We start from the raw sequence: 19,319 nt of genomic DNA, 5'->3' as shown, positions 1-19,319 counted from the left end.
ATGAATAAGTGAAACAGCAGAGTGATGACAAATGTCAAGAATTCTAGGGATTTTAATGCTGGCACTTGGCTCACTCTGACAATGTTCAAGGTTTTAAATCAAAGCACATTCACATCTAAACATGTTAAGCAAAGGGCTCAGTGCTGAAATGGGTGTCAAACGGGGATGCATTTCCTCAGCTTTCCTTTTGGTACTGCCAGTGACTTCACTAGGAGAAAAACGCAAAAAAAACCCCAACCAAACAGCCCTAATTCTTGTTAATAACACAAGTCCTTTCACAGTGTCAGTTCAACTTCTTCGCTGCCCAGCACCACAGAGATTAGCACTGCCCAGCACCACAAAGAGGAGGAGATGAGCTATCAAATATAGAAGTCCAGCTACTCCAAACTGAATTACTACTTCAGACAGAAGAGGAAAAAATAAATGCACTCTAATTGCTTCCATTGGCAAGTGAAGCAATGAAGGTTTTCAGAATGTCATTCATTAACATGACACCACTGCATTCCACTTGAAAATCTGATAACTGTAAAACTGCAAGTTCAAGGTCAAGCAATTAAAAAACTACCATCTAAAAGAATTGATATCAACCCTGAAAATCTGTCAAAGGTGCACTGAGACACTTAAAAATAAAGGAAAAAATAAAAAGAGGCAAAAAAACCTCCAAACCACGATCATCCAGTAGAATCCTTTCACAAATTCTGAGATTCAACAAGGAATTCATCCAACCCTACCTCTTATCTGTACTGATATTCAAAGAAAGATATAATTTATGGGTCATGTGTTAAGAATCGAGAGAGAACATCTTTTATGCTGTTGGACTCATACTCACAAAATGTATAAGAAATAAGATAGAATACTAAAATAAACCAGGATGATGGAAACTCATTTTTGACATTTTTGACACTAATGGATTTAGAAACTGAAGCAATTTATTCTATAGTTATGTTTGTATTTTCTGTGAAATTGTACTTGATTTTCATAAATGGGCAAAGTAAAATTACAATATCAGACAATGATTTGGAAGGAACGCTGCATAAAATATCTTTGATATTTTTTGTAAATTTATTACTATAGCATAAACGTGAAATTACTCAGTTCCTTGTTTTACACTTAAAACATGAAAACTACTATAGAACAAATGGCCTTTCACATCAACTATAGAGTAAATTAATTAGTTTTCATATTTTCTATCTGAACCTGGAACAATGTTTGCCTGTTCAGCATGGTGATTTAATTCAATTTCTAAATAATCTAATGGAGGTGGAAAAATACTTACAGAGCACTTTCAAACAACTTTTTTTCATTACTGTAATCACCATCTACACCTCTGTCATAGTCTCAGCAGAAAATGCAATTATTAAAGGGTCTGGAAAACAGACCTGCATGTAGTCCCTCACACCAACATTTCTATCTTAACTGTCAGATTCAACAGGATGACGAATAACAATAACATACATGTGGCAATACTTAATGTCTTTGTGAAAATATAAAACTTTTGTATGTACCTATATATAAAATATAAATTCATACATACATATATATGTATGCACTCATGTAAACATCTGTATAGTAGCCAGATCTGTGCAATTAAGCCTCTGCCCATTACCTTGTGTCCTCTGGCCTGAGCAAATGGTGCCCATTAACTCTATCAGCATTTCATAGTGAAGGCCCTCACATCTCTGCTAACCAACTGCATTATGTATGAGGAGAAAGAGAGGGGGAAAGCTCTCTTTTCTTACATGGAAAACTCAGGTAGCATCTCATACTGACTGTCTGCTCAGTCAAAAAAGTTTAGGGAAAAAAAATTAATGCCCCAGTTTGGCACCAACTAAAAACACAATCTACAAAGTCATTATTAGCTACTTCTATAATGTAAGATACAGTATTTCACACTGTCCATTGTCAAGATGCAGTCACTCTAGGCGTGAAATACAGATGCTGATTAATAGAAAACAGAAGACCATGTAAGAGTTTTTGGCAGGAACTTGAGAATACTATTGCCTACGCATACACCAAGGGGTATTTAAGAGGGTGGACTGTAGCTACCAAAATTGCAATACAGCAAGGCATTAACATTAGGTACTCCTGCTGGAGTAAAAAGTGGCATACACAACCATGAAAACCCAGAAACCATTTATTTATTTTGTGTAAACCTGTAATTTTTTTGCTTACACGTTAACTCAATATATTATTTTTAAAGTGCTTTTAAGTATCTCACTGCTTATTTTTTAAATAAGGTACTCTAATAGAGACTACATCTGCGCCTGCAGATCACAATGGAAATTATAATTTAACTATTTAAAATATGTGCAATTCTGTTTCAAAATTACTGATACTAGAAAATTACATAAAAAAGGGTAGCAAAAGGAGTGTTTTTCTACAGCTTAGCATGATATTACAGCAATGTCCCTCCCGTTGCACTGGACAACTTCAAGGACTTAAGAAGGTGGAAGAGAAAAGGGCAGTAATGCTTGCCTAAAAGGTGCACAGCACATCTACCAGCTCATCTTATTCTAATGGAAAGCTGATAAGCCTTCCCTATGCTTCATATAGCACTCTGAGCAACATCCCACAGAATCAGAAAGTAACTGCTCTTTTGGGCCTTTCACTTTCAGAAAATGTCATCTAGCTAAAATTGCCTTTGTGTCATCTTCCCATCTGTAGAGTGTAAGTAATGAATTTGGTCCTCCTCTACACTTACACCAAATATCTTCACTGGTAGACAATGTATGGGAGCATTGGGTACATCCAGATTAATGATATAATATCTAAAAGGAATTCTTTTTGGTGCAAATTTGTCTTCTGTCTATACTTGCTGTCTTGCAGAACACACTGAACTATGTTAGTGGTCCAACTTCCACTAGTCAAGGAATACACCACCTCATCATTAGCTTAAAAAGAACAACTCCTGCAATTAAATGGCTTTTTGTAGCATATCATCATATTTTTCTAACAGAACCCACAAGGATGTACTAATATTTTTATCAATTAACATTCTGAGGCTTTAAATTGGGAATTTTCCATTTCTCCTGCTTCTGGAAATGAAACAAAATTGAAAGATGTTAAATTACTTACACCCCCTCCAAAATAAAAATGCTTGCTTTGAAATCTAGTCACAAGCAGATTAACATCTTGTGATACAATCCCTTGTAGCAGGAGCAGCTGACAAGATGAGTAATGAACTGCATCCGATTATCTTTTCAGCTCTGTGGCAATCATTTTCCAACAGCTTCCTATTCCATAACCAACAACATTGGGAAAAGGTCACCATTCTGTCATATTCCTGCCCCCCCCACCCCTCCCCCCCATTAGTGCATGTGTTTAATAATGCAGAGAACACATAAACCTTTGGAATTTAAAAGGACTGGTACTGATATCTGGGGCAAAACTGTTTCAGGTGCATATTGCATATACAGAAATCTACATAAAACACGCAGACATAATTTAAAGTTTCTCAGATGGAAATTATTATATTTTATCATATAACAGAATGCTATTTCCTCTTTCCATGCAATATGTTCTTTCTTCAACAAAAGAACCTTAACTTTAATTGATATCCAAAACGCAGCACAGGCAAGATTCAGGTTGACATATATATATTTTCCCCACCACGGAATACAATTAAAAATTAATTAAATCTATGAACATTAACCACAAGCAACTGTAGGGCTATAATGGCAAAACGTGATTTTCACCATTTAAGTCAGCGTTTCTTAATTGATGGTACTATCCATTCACAGCTTTAGTTTCATCTCACAGCAGAGAAAATCTGCATATAAACCTATGCTTTGCACCACTGCAAAATGGTTGGGAGTTTACGATCAGCCACAGAACTGGCTATTTTTCATACAAATCCGCTGTGAAAATGCTCCTGTACCTAAACTACATTTACATAAACTAATGATCTACCAACCCAAGCTGGGAATTAAAAATAACTGTCACTGCTGTTCCTGTGCCCAGTGACCGCTTTATTCCCCAGAAGTGATGCAGCTGAGCAGGCACTCAAATGATTAAGTAGCTCCTATGCAACTCCTTAGGCAGTGCAAGACAGCTTAAATCTGTCTTCCTCTTGTCAATTCTTTGCTTTCAGAAAACTGAACAACTGCCCAGCAACATAAACTAGGGCAACCCTCTGCCATTTTAACCTACTGGACAGCTGGTCAGAACCAGGGGAACAGAAAGATGCTTTACAGAGACATATGGACTATACGCACTTTGCTACTTTTGGAAATGTTATTCTTAGAAAATCCACTTGCATCTGTGTAGAGTAAAATAGAAAAAGACAACGATCAGACTCACATTTGGCCCATCTACTATAATTTTACCCTTTTTCACACTGCTTAAAAATTTAGTACTCTATCACACATGCTATTCACACAGGAATTGTTTGCTCATGGAAATTACACACATAAATCAGACAAAACATGTCCAGCAGGCTAGACCACAAATTACAATGAATTTTCTTGCAGTTGAATAGTAGGGCTCCCTTTATTGTGTACATGAACTGAAGAAAGACCATTAGTGCAAGCCATAATTCAATAAAATTTACCCTTATTAGAATAATAGATGCAGGCTGTCTGGTTTTCTTCCATGGTATACCTTATTTATGTGAAATTAAGAATATGCTTAAGTGCTTTGCTGAATCAGGGCCATTATCAACAGCAAAAAATGTGTTCACCTTGTAGTGAAACTATTCCGTTTCAACTATTACTACAAAGTTACTACTGTCAATACTCTGCACAGACAGTAAGATTGTACAACTTTCCCGCAAAAGAGGGGGGTTTTAGATAAAACAATTAAAAATCTGTGTTAATATTGCACAATAACAGTGCCAGGAGGCATCTGGAAAGTACTAGTTCATCCAGCTCAAGAACATGAAATTGAACATAGGCTTGTGCATTCCATGTGACCACAGACTAGCAAGCTGTCTTTTAAGATAAGGTTCTCTTAAGTAAATCTTTCTGTTGTAAACAACTAGAATTGAGTCTTTCCCCAATAATACAAACAAAATAACTCTTAAAATTTAATATTCTAATAGTAAAAGTTTAACACTTTGATTCATTTAGGACAGGAAAGATCTACATTTAGTAGATGCCAAATTCTAAGCAACTGACTGGCTTTTTAGGAAGAGATTTTCATCTGCAAGTCAACAGAATCACAGATCAATTGATGTTGAAAGGAACCTCTGGAGATCTTCTAGTCCAGCTCCCTGCTTAAGCAGGGCCACCTAGACAAGGTTGCCCGCCACTGTGTTTAGGTGGCTTTTGTATGCCTCCAAGGATAGAGAATCCACAATCTCCCAGAGCAACCTATTCCAGTGCTCTGTCACCCTCACAGTGAAAAGGTGTTTCCTTGATGTTCAGAGGGAACCTCCTGTGTTTCAGTTTGTGCCCATTGCCTCTGGTCCTGTCACTTGGAACCACTGAAAAGAGCCTGGCTCTGTCCTCTTTGCACTCTTCTTTCAGGTATGTATATACACTGATGAGACTGAGCCTTCTCCAGGCTGAACAGTCTCATCTATCTCAGCCTTGCCTTCCAGGAGATGCTTCAGTCTCTTCATTATCTTTGTGGCCCTTCACTGGACTCTCTCCAGTATGTCCTCATTTCTTGTGCACTGAGGAGCCCAGAACTGGACATAGTACTCCTTGTGTGCCCTCACTGGTGGTGAATAGGGCAGGATCACCTCCTTAACCTGCTGGCAGTACTCTGCCTAAGGCAGCCTAGGATACACTTCACCTTCTTCACTGCCGGAGCACATTGCTGGCTTGTATTCAACTTACTGGCCCCCAGGTCCTCTTCTGCCAAGCTGCCTTCCAGCAGGGTGGCAGCACAACCCTCTAGAGCATCAGCCACTGCTCCCAGTTGTGTGTCATCTCCAAACTTGCTGCTGACTCTGCCCCACCATCCAGGTCATTAATGAAGGTGATAAAGAGAACTGGGCCCTGTACTGACCCTGGGGTACACCACTAGTTACTGGTCCCCAACTAGCCTTTACTTTACTGATCATCACCCTTTGAGCTTCACCATGCAGCTGGGCCATTCACGAGCAACCCTACGTTCATAACAGGCTCAGTTTCAGAACTTCAAAGAGAGGGCTGTTACAGTACATTGTGCAACAGAGAGACTGCAGATTCAACCATCTTCTATGCAATGGATGGTGGTAAGGAAAGGATTCAGATCAGTGTTCTTTTATTGTTATGGAATGAATGGGGGGGGAACATACTTGCATATTAAAAAATCCTTTTTCAGTCGTCTTTATATCTTCAGTGCATTGTATTATAGTAGACTTGTTAAATAGCGTGAAGTATAGATTTGAAATTTAGATTAATGTTGCCTGTTCACAAGATTACAAGATTATCTTTGATGGAAAAAAACTAGAGGCTGACAGAATCCATATGCTAAGCCCCTTGCCACTTACTCACATGGAAGTGACTTGATTTCACAGTTCAAAAAGTGTAACCCATTTCCACTAACAGCTACTAGTAAGTTAATAAACCAGTGACCAATAATGAGCCAAGTACCAGCAGCATAAGAGCACAGATATTTGAAGATCTGTATTCACTGCTACTCCACAAAAAATTAATGCTGCAGCCTGGAAAACTGATTTCAAGTCCCTTCAAACATAAAAGCAGAACAGCTTACCTCTTTTTTAAAAAACATACCAAACTACTAATTAACTTTGCTATTACTGAAATGAAATCTCTTGAGCTCTGTTCTTAATATAACTATTTAGTATCTGACATTAAATCTAAATTCAAGGAATGAGAATGAAAGTACCCCTCTTATTCAGTATTAGATAAGAATGCAAGAAGATGCTGAAAAGGCATATATTTATTTTTACAAATGTCTTTATTTCCTCCACACTGTAAATTTAGAACTTAATGAGTATAATTTCCCATCTGTGAATTATCATATTTGTGTGTGTCTAAAATAGCTATTCTAGCATTCAAATAATAAATCTGACCCACTGATTCTAAACTGGCTCCCACTTCATGACAATCACTTCCAGCTCATTTTTCCCTGTAGAGATTTTGATACTTTGAGTAGAATGTGAAAAACAACTTTATTGTGAAGCCTCTTTGAAATGTAAAACAATATAGTGAATATTACCATGCAGCTAGTTGCTGCAAGCTCCTGAAATCAGGCTTTGCATACTAATACATACAGTGTTTTCTATCTGTAATCAAAGGCTCCGCCATAAAGAAATGCGGGACTTGCGAATGTTGCTCTAAAAAGAGAAGACATTTAAAGGACAGGCTAAATATTTTTCCACCAATAAAGTAACAATGCAAATGATTTAACAATTTTGTACGGCAAGATCTTATGGGACAGAAATAAGGAAATCTATTTGCACTATTTCTATAGCAACATAATTGCCAAATGTTAGACTGTGAACAAAAAGCCATCATCCTCAGTAGTGCAATTAATCAGCAAAGAAAAAGACAAATTCTGAGTGTGTTTTCAATAAACCTTTCTATCTTCTCAAAGTAGTCAAGATTAACTTTCTTAAAACAACAAGCGCATTTATGTTGTCTACATTATACTAGAATTACACAATATATACCACAGGTGAACAGATGTCAGTAAATGACACCATGACTTTAAAAATTACCTTGTTTTTTTTTTTTGTTTTGCTGCAGGGCACAGAATTTCATTACACTGTGTTTATCAGGTTATAGCCAAGATGTAATAGTTTCTAGACTTCCAGCAGTAATGCAACATTTTAAAAAGGTCTCTGTGCAGCTGATGAAAGAAACAAAACCTGTTTGATTTTTTAAAATATAACCTTCTCAAAGAGAAAATAAAGTTAAGACTGTGCATTTTCTTTATCAGAATATTACAATTCTGAAAATGATTCCTCATTTTTTAAGGAACAAAAATACTTAGGTCTTAAACAGTGTCCTGCATCTACAAAACTACTTAAAACATTAATTAATCCTCCCATATTCGTGAAAGATATGCATCAACTGGAAGTAAATGGACTTTGTGCTTCCAAAAGCCAGTATCTACTCAAGGGACTCGACAGCTTTCTTCTATCCGAAGAACTGATCTGATATTTTCAGCAGCAACACTGGCTACGCTTTCACCTTGACTACTACATACCCCATTCAAGGGTAAAAGTGTGGTTCATTACCAGACCCATTCAGACTGTAGTTGTTCAGGTAAGATTGACAAGAACGATGATAGAAGGCAGCACTTCCAGTAAATGCATTTCTATTCCAATAGCTGATGGAAAACAATTTGACTTATTTAATTTTCAGTCATCACCTAACTGCATTTTGCACAAACCCCACCAAGCCAGAACTGAAAAGGAATCGAGTAACTCATGCAACCTCCATGCTCTCCCCTTTATTTGCAGCTGCACACTTCTGTCACAGAAACGGAATTAAAGTTCTACAGAAAATACCGTGTCATTACAAAACCACTGTGCAGGCTCTCACCCTCCTACTTGAATTAGAACCAAATTAATTTTAGCATGGTTGTCTGGCCACATTGATCCATCCCATACTAGAATCAAGACTTTTGACTGGTAAGACCTTTTCCGGTTATTTTAAGGGAGACTGAATTCAGTGGGTTTGAAATGAAGAGCATCTTCATATTTTGGAGATCAAAAACCTGCTCTTTCACTTGTGTTTAGATCTCTACAAAGCACTTTGCTGAAATAATAAACAGAAAACACTGCAGAAATGATGCGCAAGTAATCCAATTCTGCTTCTACAAAAAAAATCTGGAAAATAAATCACACACTTGTAATAATAGGTGAAAACCAGATTATTTTCTGAATTCACATAAGGCAGTAATTTGATTATTTTTATTTTTTTTCTACATAGGATTATTTTTTAATTAGGTCAACTGAACATGAATGTGTGATGTTAAATGTGAATAATTTCAAAGCAGCAACATTTTTTAACAAGTCCAGACAGGGAGGAGAAATAACAAGGTGAAATGTAAGTACACTTGGGGCAATAAACATTTCTATTTCCCATGTATATACTTTATCTTATGTAATGATGAGGACATTTCCTCCTATATCGTTAACACCTCATATTACCAGTGTTGACAACTCAGGAAAATAGTCTGCTTACTCACCAAACATTCATCAGGAGTGACAATGACAAGACCCCTCCATAAATTACAGAATAACACTCCCTACAACTCTCAGCTTTACCCAGAGCTTATGTAAATGACAGGGGTGTGCTAAAAAGCAGATCAAAGGCGATCAAGGGCAGATCTGCCCTCTCACAGGGAGTACCTTCTGCCCAGCCCAGAGATGCCAGCTTACCTTTTCTATTGATCATCCCAATACCCCCTACAAAGTTATCCGTTGCTTTTAAGGCTGCTTTCATTTTGCAGAACTGTTTGCTGATGCCTATGTAGGAGTGAAAGACCCAAAATAGATGAGGATCAGAGATCATTTTCAACTCTTCTACAAGGGGCTTAGAGGGATTCTTATCTCTAATTAGGAAGGTGGCTGTCAGGGAAAGATAAGTTCTGCTGTGACTTACTCTGAAGTCAACTGTAGTTTAGGTATTACAACAGCTGAAGCAGGATTAGTCACTACACATTGAAAGAGAGAAGCAATAAAGCAGAACAAACTGGAGTAACCTATGAGCTCTTCAAAGGTAAATTAAACAGTTGAAAGAGGTTATATAAATAATCAGTCATTAGGTGAACAAAAATAGCAGTTTTATGTTATTTAAATCTTACTTGCAATTTTAATTTTTACCCTCAACATCATGAAAACAATAACTGCACATTTGGAAAAACATATAAAATTTATTCTCTATTCATTTTCCCCAAAACTAGAAATCAAAACTTAATGAATTCTGAATTCTTTTAGACTTGCTCCTCAACTAAAATCTAGTCATTAAAAGTGTTTTAAACCCATAAAAAATGTCTATTCACTGTTAAAAGATTTATTTCTCCTTTAAATATCTTTTCTGGAAATTTAATATGTAATTTTAGTATTGACAGATTAATAATGAATTTATAGTTTATTACTAATATGAGATATAACAGTTTTGCATTCATTTTTCAAAATTCCATCTGCAAAGGGAAGGACTGGAATAAAGTGCAGTGTAAATTTAATCTCCAGATTCTTCCATGATAACCACGTGAACCTGATTATGTCACTTAACTCTTGGCCATGTCTAATGGTGGAAAAATTTGGAAGTGTGTAAGAGAAACAGGATAGAAAAGATACAGGAGCTGTCATCGCCCTCCTGCTGAACTCCAGTATTTATAAATTTTACAAGTTCTGTGTCTCAGTTTCTACATCTGTCAGATTACGATTTTGTTTCCTTTTTATTTTTTTAACAAAGACTTTTTGTGACTCCTTTAATTAATTAGTCAGGTGTTTTTAAAAATACATTTTTAGATACAACATGATACAACACTAGAAAATTTTATGATGGTAACAGGTAATTAGAAGGCCGGAAAGCACATGTATGAGATCATAATACAAAATCAGAAAAAACACAGGCTGTGCTATCTGTGAAGTGAAAACCACAAATAAACCTGCAAAAAAATGGGAAAAAGAATGAATAAAAAGAAAAAAAAAAGAGGGAAAAAAAAGGCAAGTAGCTTCCTTGCTATTAAAGGACTTGTGCTTTAAAAAAGCTGGGTCTCCTCCTCTCTTATGCTTCCTAGGATGATACTTGCACTGCAGTAATCAAAACAAGGAAGCAGATGGACAGGCAAAGTGGTACTGCAGCTGCTGCAGAAGATGACTATAATAATAATGTTGACATCAGTAACAGTAATTAGTGCACAGACTGTAGTAGAGTGGATGATTCGTTTTTCTATCTTCTGGTGTGGGCATGCTGCCCTAGTGCATGGGTATAATGTTAGTACCTTTAGTCTGGTTTATTTGTTCAGTTTATTAATGAAATTGAATACAAAAGGAAAACCCAACTTTTCTCCCTCTCCAAAACAAGTGCTGAGGAAAGCATGTTCTTTCAGTTTGGATTAATATAAGGCAGAATCTTCTTCAGTCAATGGCAAAATACCAATTTGTTACTTATATCTATTTTCAATGTACACAACAATTCATACTCTCACATACAGCCATCTGTACATACACTCTTGAATTTCAGCAGCATGTAGTACTTGTCAGGTTTTGTCGAAACAACAGCTATGTTTGGTGTGACTTCACCCGTCTGCAAGCTAGTGCCATTGCTTCTTCAAGGGACACTAGAACAAATGGTGTAATGGCGTGAAGGGGCAAGAAAAAGACTGTGCTACACTGAACAACCTTGGGTAGAGAAGAAAGTAAAGCATCACTACTGTTAGCAGTACCATGTCATGAGTTCTGGTAGCATCAGACAAGGATGTACTACTGTCCTGGGTCCAGCAGCAGCAGTCATTTTTTTCCTTCTTAGTAGCTGGTGCAGTGCTGTAGTTTTGACTTCCGGCCTGGGAACAGTGCTGATAACTCCAATGTTATTAGCTGCTGCTCAGTAATATTTACTCTCACCAAGGACTTTCTGAGTCTCATGCTCTGCCAGGGAGGAGGGGAAGCCGGGAGGAAGCAGAGACAGGACACCTGATCCAAACTAGCCAAAGGGGTATTCCATACCAGCACATCATGCCTAGTATATAAACTGGGGGAAGTTACCCAGAAGGGTTAGATCACTGGTCAGGTCAGGCTAGGTATCAGTTGGCAGCTGATGAGTGGTTGTATTCTCTTCCCCTATTATTTCCCTTATCATTACTGTTGGTGGTAGCAGTAGTGGTTTGTGTCATAGCATAGTTACTGGACTGTTCTTATTTCAGCCCATGGGAGTTACATCTGGGAGTGGGGGGAAGAATGGGGGGAGTGAGTAAATGGCTGCGTGGTTCTGAGTTACCAGCTGGGCTTAAACCACAGCAGTTCTTTCTGGTGCCCAATGTGGGGCACAAAGGGCTGAGATAACAACAGATCTGACTGGAGTGTGTCTAATCGTACTTGTGACAAGCATTCATTGTTTCGGATTAATAGTCATGCGTCACAATGCTGATTTATTGGCTCTCAAAGTTGTTGCTCTTGATCTTTCAGTTTCAGCATGTCATACCTTATTTACAGCCGGTATTTGCTGTGTTAGTGTTTATCAGCTGGGGGGCCTGGGCTAAGGCTCTTGTTTCATTGTACTTTATGGTAATGACTTGTAATACAATAGAATCATTGACCATGAAACTGATCTGGCTTGTGTTCCCAGTGTGGTCACCACCTCTATACTTTGGGAGGTATGTAACAGAAGTGTTCAGCAATTACCCATATTTTTTCCCCTCCTCGGGTGGTCAACCTGTGAAGGAGACATTCCTTTACCTCCCCAGCCCCCACACCAAACCGTTTACAGCATTATTTGAGAGTTCTGAAGGTTCTGAATGGCCTTTTAATACTGTTGAGATCTGCCTGCTGATTATGATGGGGATCACCATGTTGGCACACATACAGAGTGTGTTTTACCCACAATCATTTTGTCTGATCTCGAAAGTTAAGCAGAGTTGGGTTCGGGTCTTGTCTAGGGTTAAATGACAATATAGGAGGACCAAGAGATTTTACCCTAGGCTGGACAGTAATGAGTGGCCGGGTGTGTGGGATAGTATGGGCAAGTATCTAGGCCAATGGGTCCCTCCAGTGCTTTGGAACTTCACCATTGAACAAGTGCAAAATCCAGAAAAATTAGTAAAACATTTAAATGAGTTGTGCTGTCATCCTGGTCATACCAGAGAGGGACAACTCATGGCAACGTGCTGGGGCTTGGCCTATGCTTACAGGGCCCTGTTCAACACTATCCAGCACCTTCAAAGGGAAAAAAATGTCTCTGTATCTAATGGCAAAGCAACTGACAATGCAGCTACTCCAACTCCAAATACAGCAGCTACACCAACCCTAGTGACAAGTACAGCAGCTACTCAAACTCCGACTGCAACAGATAATGCAGCTACTCCAACTTCAAGTACAGTGGCTATGCTAGCCCCAGCAACAAGTACAGCAGCTATTCAAACTCCAACTGCAACAAACAGTGCAGCTACTCCAGCTCCAAGCACAGCACTACACCAACCACAGCAACAAGTACAGTAGCTGCTCAAACTCTGACCGCAACAGACAATGCAGCTACTCCAGCTCCAAGCACTGCAGTTACACCAGCCCCAGTGACAAGTACAGCAGTTACACAAACCCTGACAACAGATACTGCAGCCACTCCAACCACTGTGATAATCACTGCAGCTAAACCAGAGGAACAATTCGTACCAATATTGGTTGCCCCTGTACGCAAGGGGAAAAGCAAAAAAGAGGCAAGAAAGATGAAGCAAGATGAAGAAACAATGTACTCACCACCTGGGACAGCATCTGACCAGGAGTTACTATTACGTGAATCAGAGGAAGAAGAAGAGATGACTTCTAGACCCCAGACCTCAACTGAGCTATGGAATATGTGAAAAGATTTTACCTGTCAACCAGGGGAGCACATCATCATCTGCTTGCTTTGATGCTGGGACAATGGGATCGACAGTCATGAACTAGAAGGTATAGAAGCCAAGCAGCTGGGATCACTTGCTAGGGAAGGGTGAACTGACAAAGCAATTGCAAAAGAGAAACAGTCCCTCAGCCTTTGGAGATGGCTCTTGGCAGCTGTTAAAGAAAGGTTTCCATACAAGGATGATGTTATGAGTCGTTCAGCCAAGTAGACTACTCTAGAGAAAGGCACACAGTCTCTGAGGGAATCAGCCATTGCAGAAATGATCTATCACAAGCTGGATGCCGGGAAATGACCCGTAGATCCAGATGAAGTCAAATGTACACGACCCATGTGGCAGAAATTTACACAGAATGTGCCGTCATCATATGCCCACTCACTGGCAGCAATAACCTGGAATGACATAGCACCAACAACAGTGGATGAAATGATTCATAAACTCCGAGAGTTCGAAGACAATCTCACCCCTTCCATCATTTCAGCTGTGGAAAAACTGTCCCAGGATCTCAAACAATCTATCCAGCTCCTCACATGTACCAACCCACGTCTCAGCTATTAACAAAAGGTGTCCTACTGCTCGAGAGAGAAGACATAGGAGGAACACACCAGGGGCCTCCCTGTGGTTTTACCTGTGGGATGAAGAGAAGACATGATGAAGTGGGATGGAAAAGCTACCTCAGCTCTGGAGGAACAGGTGCATGAATTGAAGAGAGCAAAGGTCAAGACTGATCATCCCATGAAAGCTGCAGCTTCAGGCTCTGGTGAGCAAGCTCCCAGATGGAGCAAAAGAGCTGATTTTACTCCAGCTCCTGTGATAAAGACTAATCCCTGTCAACAAGACATAAGTGACCAATGTGATGACTACTAGAGGGGCCCTGCCTCCAGTCAGGTGGAGGTAGGGGACAATCGCATTTACGGGACTGTGTGGTTCAGATGGCCTGGCATCCCACGGAAGTATAAGTCTCTAGTAGATACCAGTGCACAGTGTACCCTGATGCCGTCAAGCTGTCAAGAGGTGGAACCCATTTCTATTTCTGGAGTGACAGGAGGATCCCAACAGTTGACCGTACTGGAGGCTGAAATCAGCCTGACTGGGAGAAAATGGCAAAAGCACCCTATTGTGCTGGTCCAGAGGTTCCATGCATCCTTGGCATAGACTACCTCAGGAAAGGGTACTTCAAAGATGCAAAAGGGTACCGGTGGGCTTTTGGTATTGCTGCTTTGGAAACTGAGGAAATTGAGCAGCTGTCCACCTTGCCTGGCCTCTCAGAGGATCCTTCTGTTGTGGGGTTGCTGAAGGTTGAAGAATGTGACCACAACAGTGCACCAGTGGCAATACTGCACCAACCAAGACTCCATGATTTCCATTCATAAGCTGATCTGTAGACTGGAGAGTCAGGGAGTGATCAGGAGGACCCATTCACCCTTTAATAGCCCCATATGGCCAGTGCGAAAGTCTAACAGAGAGTGGAGACTAACAGCAGACTATCGTGGCCTGAATGAAGTCACACCGCCATTGAGTGCTTCTGTACCAGACATGCTAGAACTTCAGTATGAATTAGAGTCAAAGGCAGCCAAGTGGTATGCCACAACTGATATTGCCAATGCATTTTCCTCAATTCCTTTGGCAGCAGAGTGCAGGCCACAGTTCACTTTTACTTGGATGGGCATCTAGTACACTTGGAACCGATTGCCCCAGGGGTGGAAACACAGCCCTACCATCTGCCATAGACTGATCCAGACTGCACTGGAACAGGGGCAAGCTCCAGAACACCTGCAATACATTGATAACATTATTGATGACATTATTGTGATACAGCAGAAGTTTCTGAGAAAGGGAGGGAAATAACCCAAATCCTGCTGAAAGCTGGTTTTGCCATAAAATGGAGTAAGGTCAAGGGACCTGCACAGGAGATTTAATTTTTGTGAATAAAATGGCAAGATGGACGTTGCCAGATCCCCACAGATGTGATCAACAAGATAACAGCAATGTCTCCACCAACTGATAAGAAAGAAACACAAGCCTTCTTGGGTGCTGTAGGGTTCTGGAGAATGCACATCCCAAATACAGTTTGATTGTAAGCCATCTCTATCATGTGATCCGGAAGAAGAATGATTTCAAATGGGGTCCTGAGCAACAACAAGCCTTTGAGCAAATTAAACGTGAGATAGTTCAGGCCGTGGCCCTTGGACCAGCCCAGACCGGTCCAGATGTAAAAAATGTACTGTACACCGCAGCTGGGGAGAATGGTCCTACCTGGAGCCTCTGGCAGAAAACTCCAGGGGAGACTCGAGGCTGACCCCTTGGCTTTTGGAGCCGGGGGTACAAAGGCTCTGAGGCCAGCTATACCCCAACGGAGAAAGAGATACTGGCAGCCTATGAAGGGGTTTGAGCTGCTTCAGAAGTGATTGGCACTGAAGCACAGCTCCTTTTGGCACCCCAGCTGCCTGTGCTGGGCTGGATGTTCAAAGCAGGGTCTCCTCTACACATCATGCAACTGATGCTACATGGAGTAAGTGGGCTGCACTAATTACACAATGAGCTCGGATAGGAAATCCCAGTCATCCAGGCATTCTGGAAGTCATCATGGACTGGCCAGAGGGCAAAGATTTTGGAATGTCACCAGAGGAGGAGGTGATGCGTGCCAAAGAGGCACCACCATATAATAAACTGTCAGAAAGTGAAAAGCAGTATGCCTTGTTCACTGATGGGTCCTGCTGTATTGTGAGAAAGCATCAGAGATGGGAGGCAGCTGTATGGAGTCCTCAATGACAAGCTGCAGAAACTGCTGAAGGAGAGGGTGAATCGAGTCAGTTTGCTGAGGTGAAAGCCATCCAGCTGGCCTTGGACATTGCTGAGCGAGAAAGGTGGCCAGTACTTTATCTCTATACTGACTCATGGATGGTGGCAAATGCCCTGTGGGGGTGGTTGCGGCAATGGAAGCAGAGCAACTGGCAACGCAGAGGTAAACCCATATGGGCTGCTGCACAGTGGCAAGATATCGCTGCCCAGGTGCAGAACCTGGTAGTGAAGGTACACCATGTAGATGCTCATGTACCCAAGAGTTGGGCCACTGAGGAACACCAGAACAACCAAGAGGTGGATAAAGCTGCTAAGATTGAAGTGGCTCAGATGGACTTAGATTGGCAACATAAGGGTGAACTACTTTTGGCTCGGTGGGCCCATGACACTTCAGGCCATCAGGGCAGAGATGCAACATACAGATGGGCCCCCGATCGAGGGGTGGACTTAATGGACACTATTGCCCAGGTTATTCATGAGTGTGAAACATGTGCTGCAATTAGGCAAGCTAAATGGTTAAAGCCTCTTTGGTATCGAGGACAATGACTGAAGTACAAATATGGGGAGGCCTGGTAGATTGATTATATCACACTCCCACCAACCCACCAAGGCAAGCGCCATGTGCTTACCATGGTGGAAGCAACCACCGGATGGCTGGAAACATATGCTGTGCCTCACGCCACTGCCTGGAACACTATCCTGGGCCTTGGGAACCAGATTTTGTGGCGACATGGCACCCCAGAGAGAACTGAGTCAGACAATGGGACTCATTTCCGGAACAATGTTATAGACACTTGGGCCAAAGAGCATGGCATTAAGTGGGTATATCACATCCCCTACCATGCACCAACCTCTGAGAAAATAGAACAGTACAATGGGCTGTTAAAAACTACACTGAGAACAATGGGTGGTGGGACATTCAAACACTGGGACACACATTTACCAAAAGCCACCTGGTTCATCAACACCAGAGGATCTGCCAACAGGGCTGCCCCAGCCCAGTCAGAACTTTTACATACTGTAGAGGGGGACAAAGTTCCTGCGGTGCACGTAAAGAGTTTGCTGGGGAAGACAGTCTGGGTTATTCCTGCTTCAGGTAAAGGCAATCCCACTCATGTGATTGCTTTTGCTCAGGGACCTGGATATACTTGGTGGGTAATGCGGGAAAATGGGGACTTGATTTTAGGGGAAAACAGCCAATGAACTCAATTGTATGCTGTTGCTTGCTATGTAGCACTTTTAAAGCCCACCAACTACATGTCTTCAGGTCACCAGCGACTGGCCCTGACTTCCCTCCAACCATCATCCCAACAAAGAATTAACTTTGATGAAACCAGACAAGTTCTGAGGTATCATCAGCAGGCAACAATCCAACACTGCACACAGCCTCTCCTGCTCTGAAAGACTGTTACAAGAGATGGAGCCTGACATCATGGACTGGATGAACTCAGCAGCTTTATAGGAATTGATCCATGCACTAAAGAATGATCTCTCTTTGTGTGTGTGTGAATGAATATATATATATACATACATATATATGTGTGAGACAAGAGTGATGGTGTATTGAAAATACAGGATCTGAGCATGATGTGAATGGTATGGAATAAGGGGTGGATACTGTCCTGGGTTCAGCAGTAGCAGTCATTTTTCTCCTTCTTAGTAGCTGGTGCAGTGCTTTGTTTTTGACTTTCAGCCTGGGAACAGCGCTTATAACATCAATGTTATTAGTTGCTGCTCAGTAATGTTTACTCTCACCAAGGACTTTCTGAGTGTCATGCTCTGCCAGGGAGGAGAGGAAGCTGGGAGGAAGTAGAGACAGGACTAGCCAAAACTAACCAAAGAAGTATTCCATACCACAGCATGTCATGCCCAGTATATAAACTGGGGGCAGTTACCCAGAAGGGCTAGATCACTGCTCAGGTTGGGCTGGGTATCGGTTGGTGGGTAGTGAGCAGTTGTATTCTCTTTCCTTGCTATTTCCCTTATCATTATTATTATTGGTGGTAGCAGCAGTGGTTTGTGTTATACCTTAGTTACTGGACTGTTCTTATCTCAACCCGTGGGAGTTACATTCTTTCGATTCTTCTCCCCATCTCTCCAGGAGCAGGGGGAGGAAAGGGAGGAGTGAGTGAGCGGCTGCACAGTTTTGCGTTACCAGCTGGCCTTAAACCATGACAACCACTAATCCTTGGCTGCCTCACTGAGAATCACAACTCTCCAGCCTGGTGTTATACTACACTAAAACACCCACTGAAGAGCAAACTACTGGAAGAGTGGTAACTGTGGAGAAATACAGTTATTTGGTTTTATTTGAGAAATACAATTTGTCAGTTAGATGCAATCCTTCAGTATGAAGTCAAAAAAAGGGAAGGAAGACTAATGAGAGAGATCACGGAACATGCTTAGCACAGCACAACCCAAATGCTTTTTATTTTATTTTCTAATGAGTTTTTCCTTACTCTGCATCTATCTTCAATTGAGATTCATTTTCCCTATTCATTTATTCTCCAGGATTTCCTTTGGTTTCCCTCTATTATGATCCTCAAGTGCTGTTCTACAAAAAATGGAAAAGTGAAAGTGAGAAGCACAGGCTCATGTTGGGAGCCATTCATGAAGGCTGAAAGCTCATTTATCTATGCTCCCTTTCCATCCAATCTTTGCCTGAGGCTTCCAGAGTTCCTCCTTCTGTCTCTAGTTTTCTATGTGTCTCCTTAAATGTGCTGATCTACTGAAGTGCTGCAGCAAAGAATTTTTTTGCCAGATCAAACTTTTTAATAAAGAAAATATGCTAAAAGTTTATAAAACTTTTGAAATGTTTGGTTGGTTTGTTGCCTTTTTCTACAACACAGAAAGAGAAGCTTGAAGTGCCTCAAAAAAGTGATGTTCTATGCAACATCTTTTAGAGATGGGTTTAACAGACAAACTCAAATGCTTTAACCTTCATTATTTTCTTTCAGTGTTAAGAAGACCACCTTTGCACATGAAGAGTTTCTACAACATATTTCAAAAATTAAAATGATGTAAATTAAAAATCCAGCCACATATTTTGAAAA

At 40.6% G+C, this 19,319-nt stretch overlaps 1 protein-coding gene across 1 annotated transcript in view; it reads right to left on the bottom strand.

Annotated features, from left to right (window-relative positions):
• COG5 (component of oligomeric golgi complex 5) overlaps positions 1 to 19,319 on the bottom strand; it is a 193,023-nt gene that overhangs the window by 49,025 nt on the left and 124,679 nt on the right. The gene's annotated exons all lie outside the window — the stretch shown is intronic.

This window comes from Melopsittacus undulatus, chromosome 5 (assembly GCF_012275295.1).
Source record: "Melopsittacus undulatus isolate bMelUnd1 chromosome 5, bMelUnd1.mat.Z, whole genome shotgun sequence".
Taxonomy (NCBI): domain Eukaryota; kingdom Metazoa; phylum Chordata; class Aves; order Psittaciformes; family Psittaculidae; genus Melopsittacus; species Melopsittacus undulatus.
Note: the sequence above shows the minus strand (reverse complement) of the source record. Positions and strands in the feature narration are given on the sequence as shown.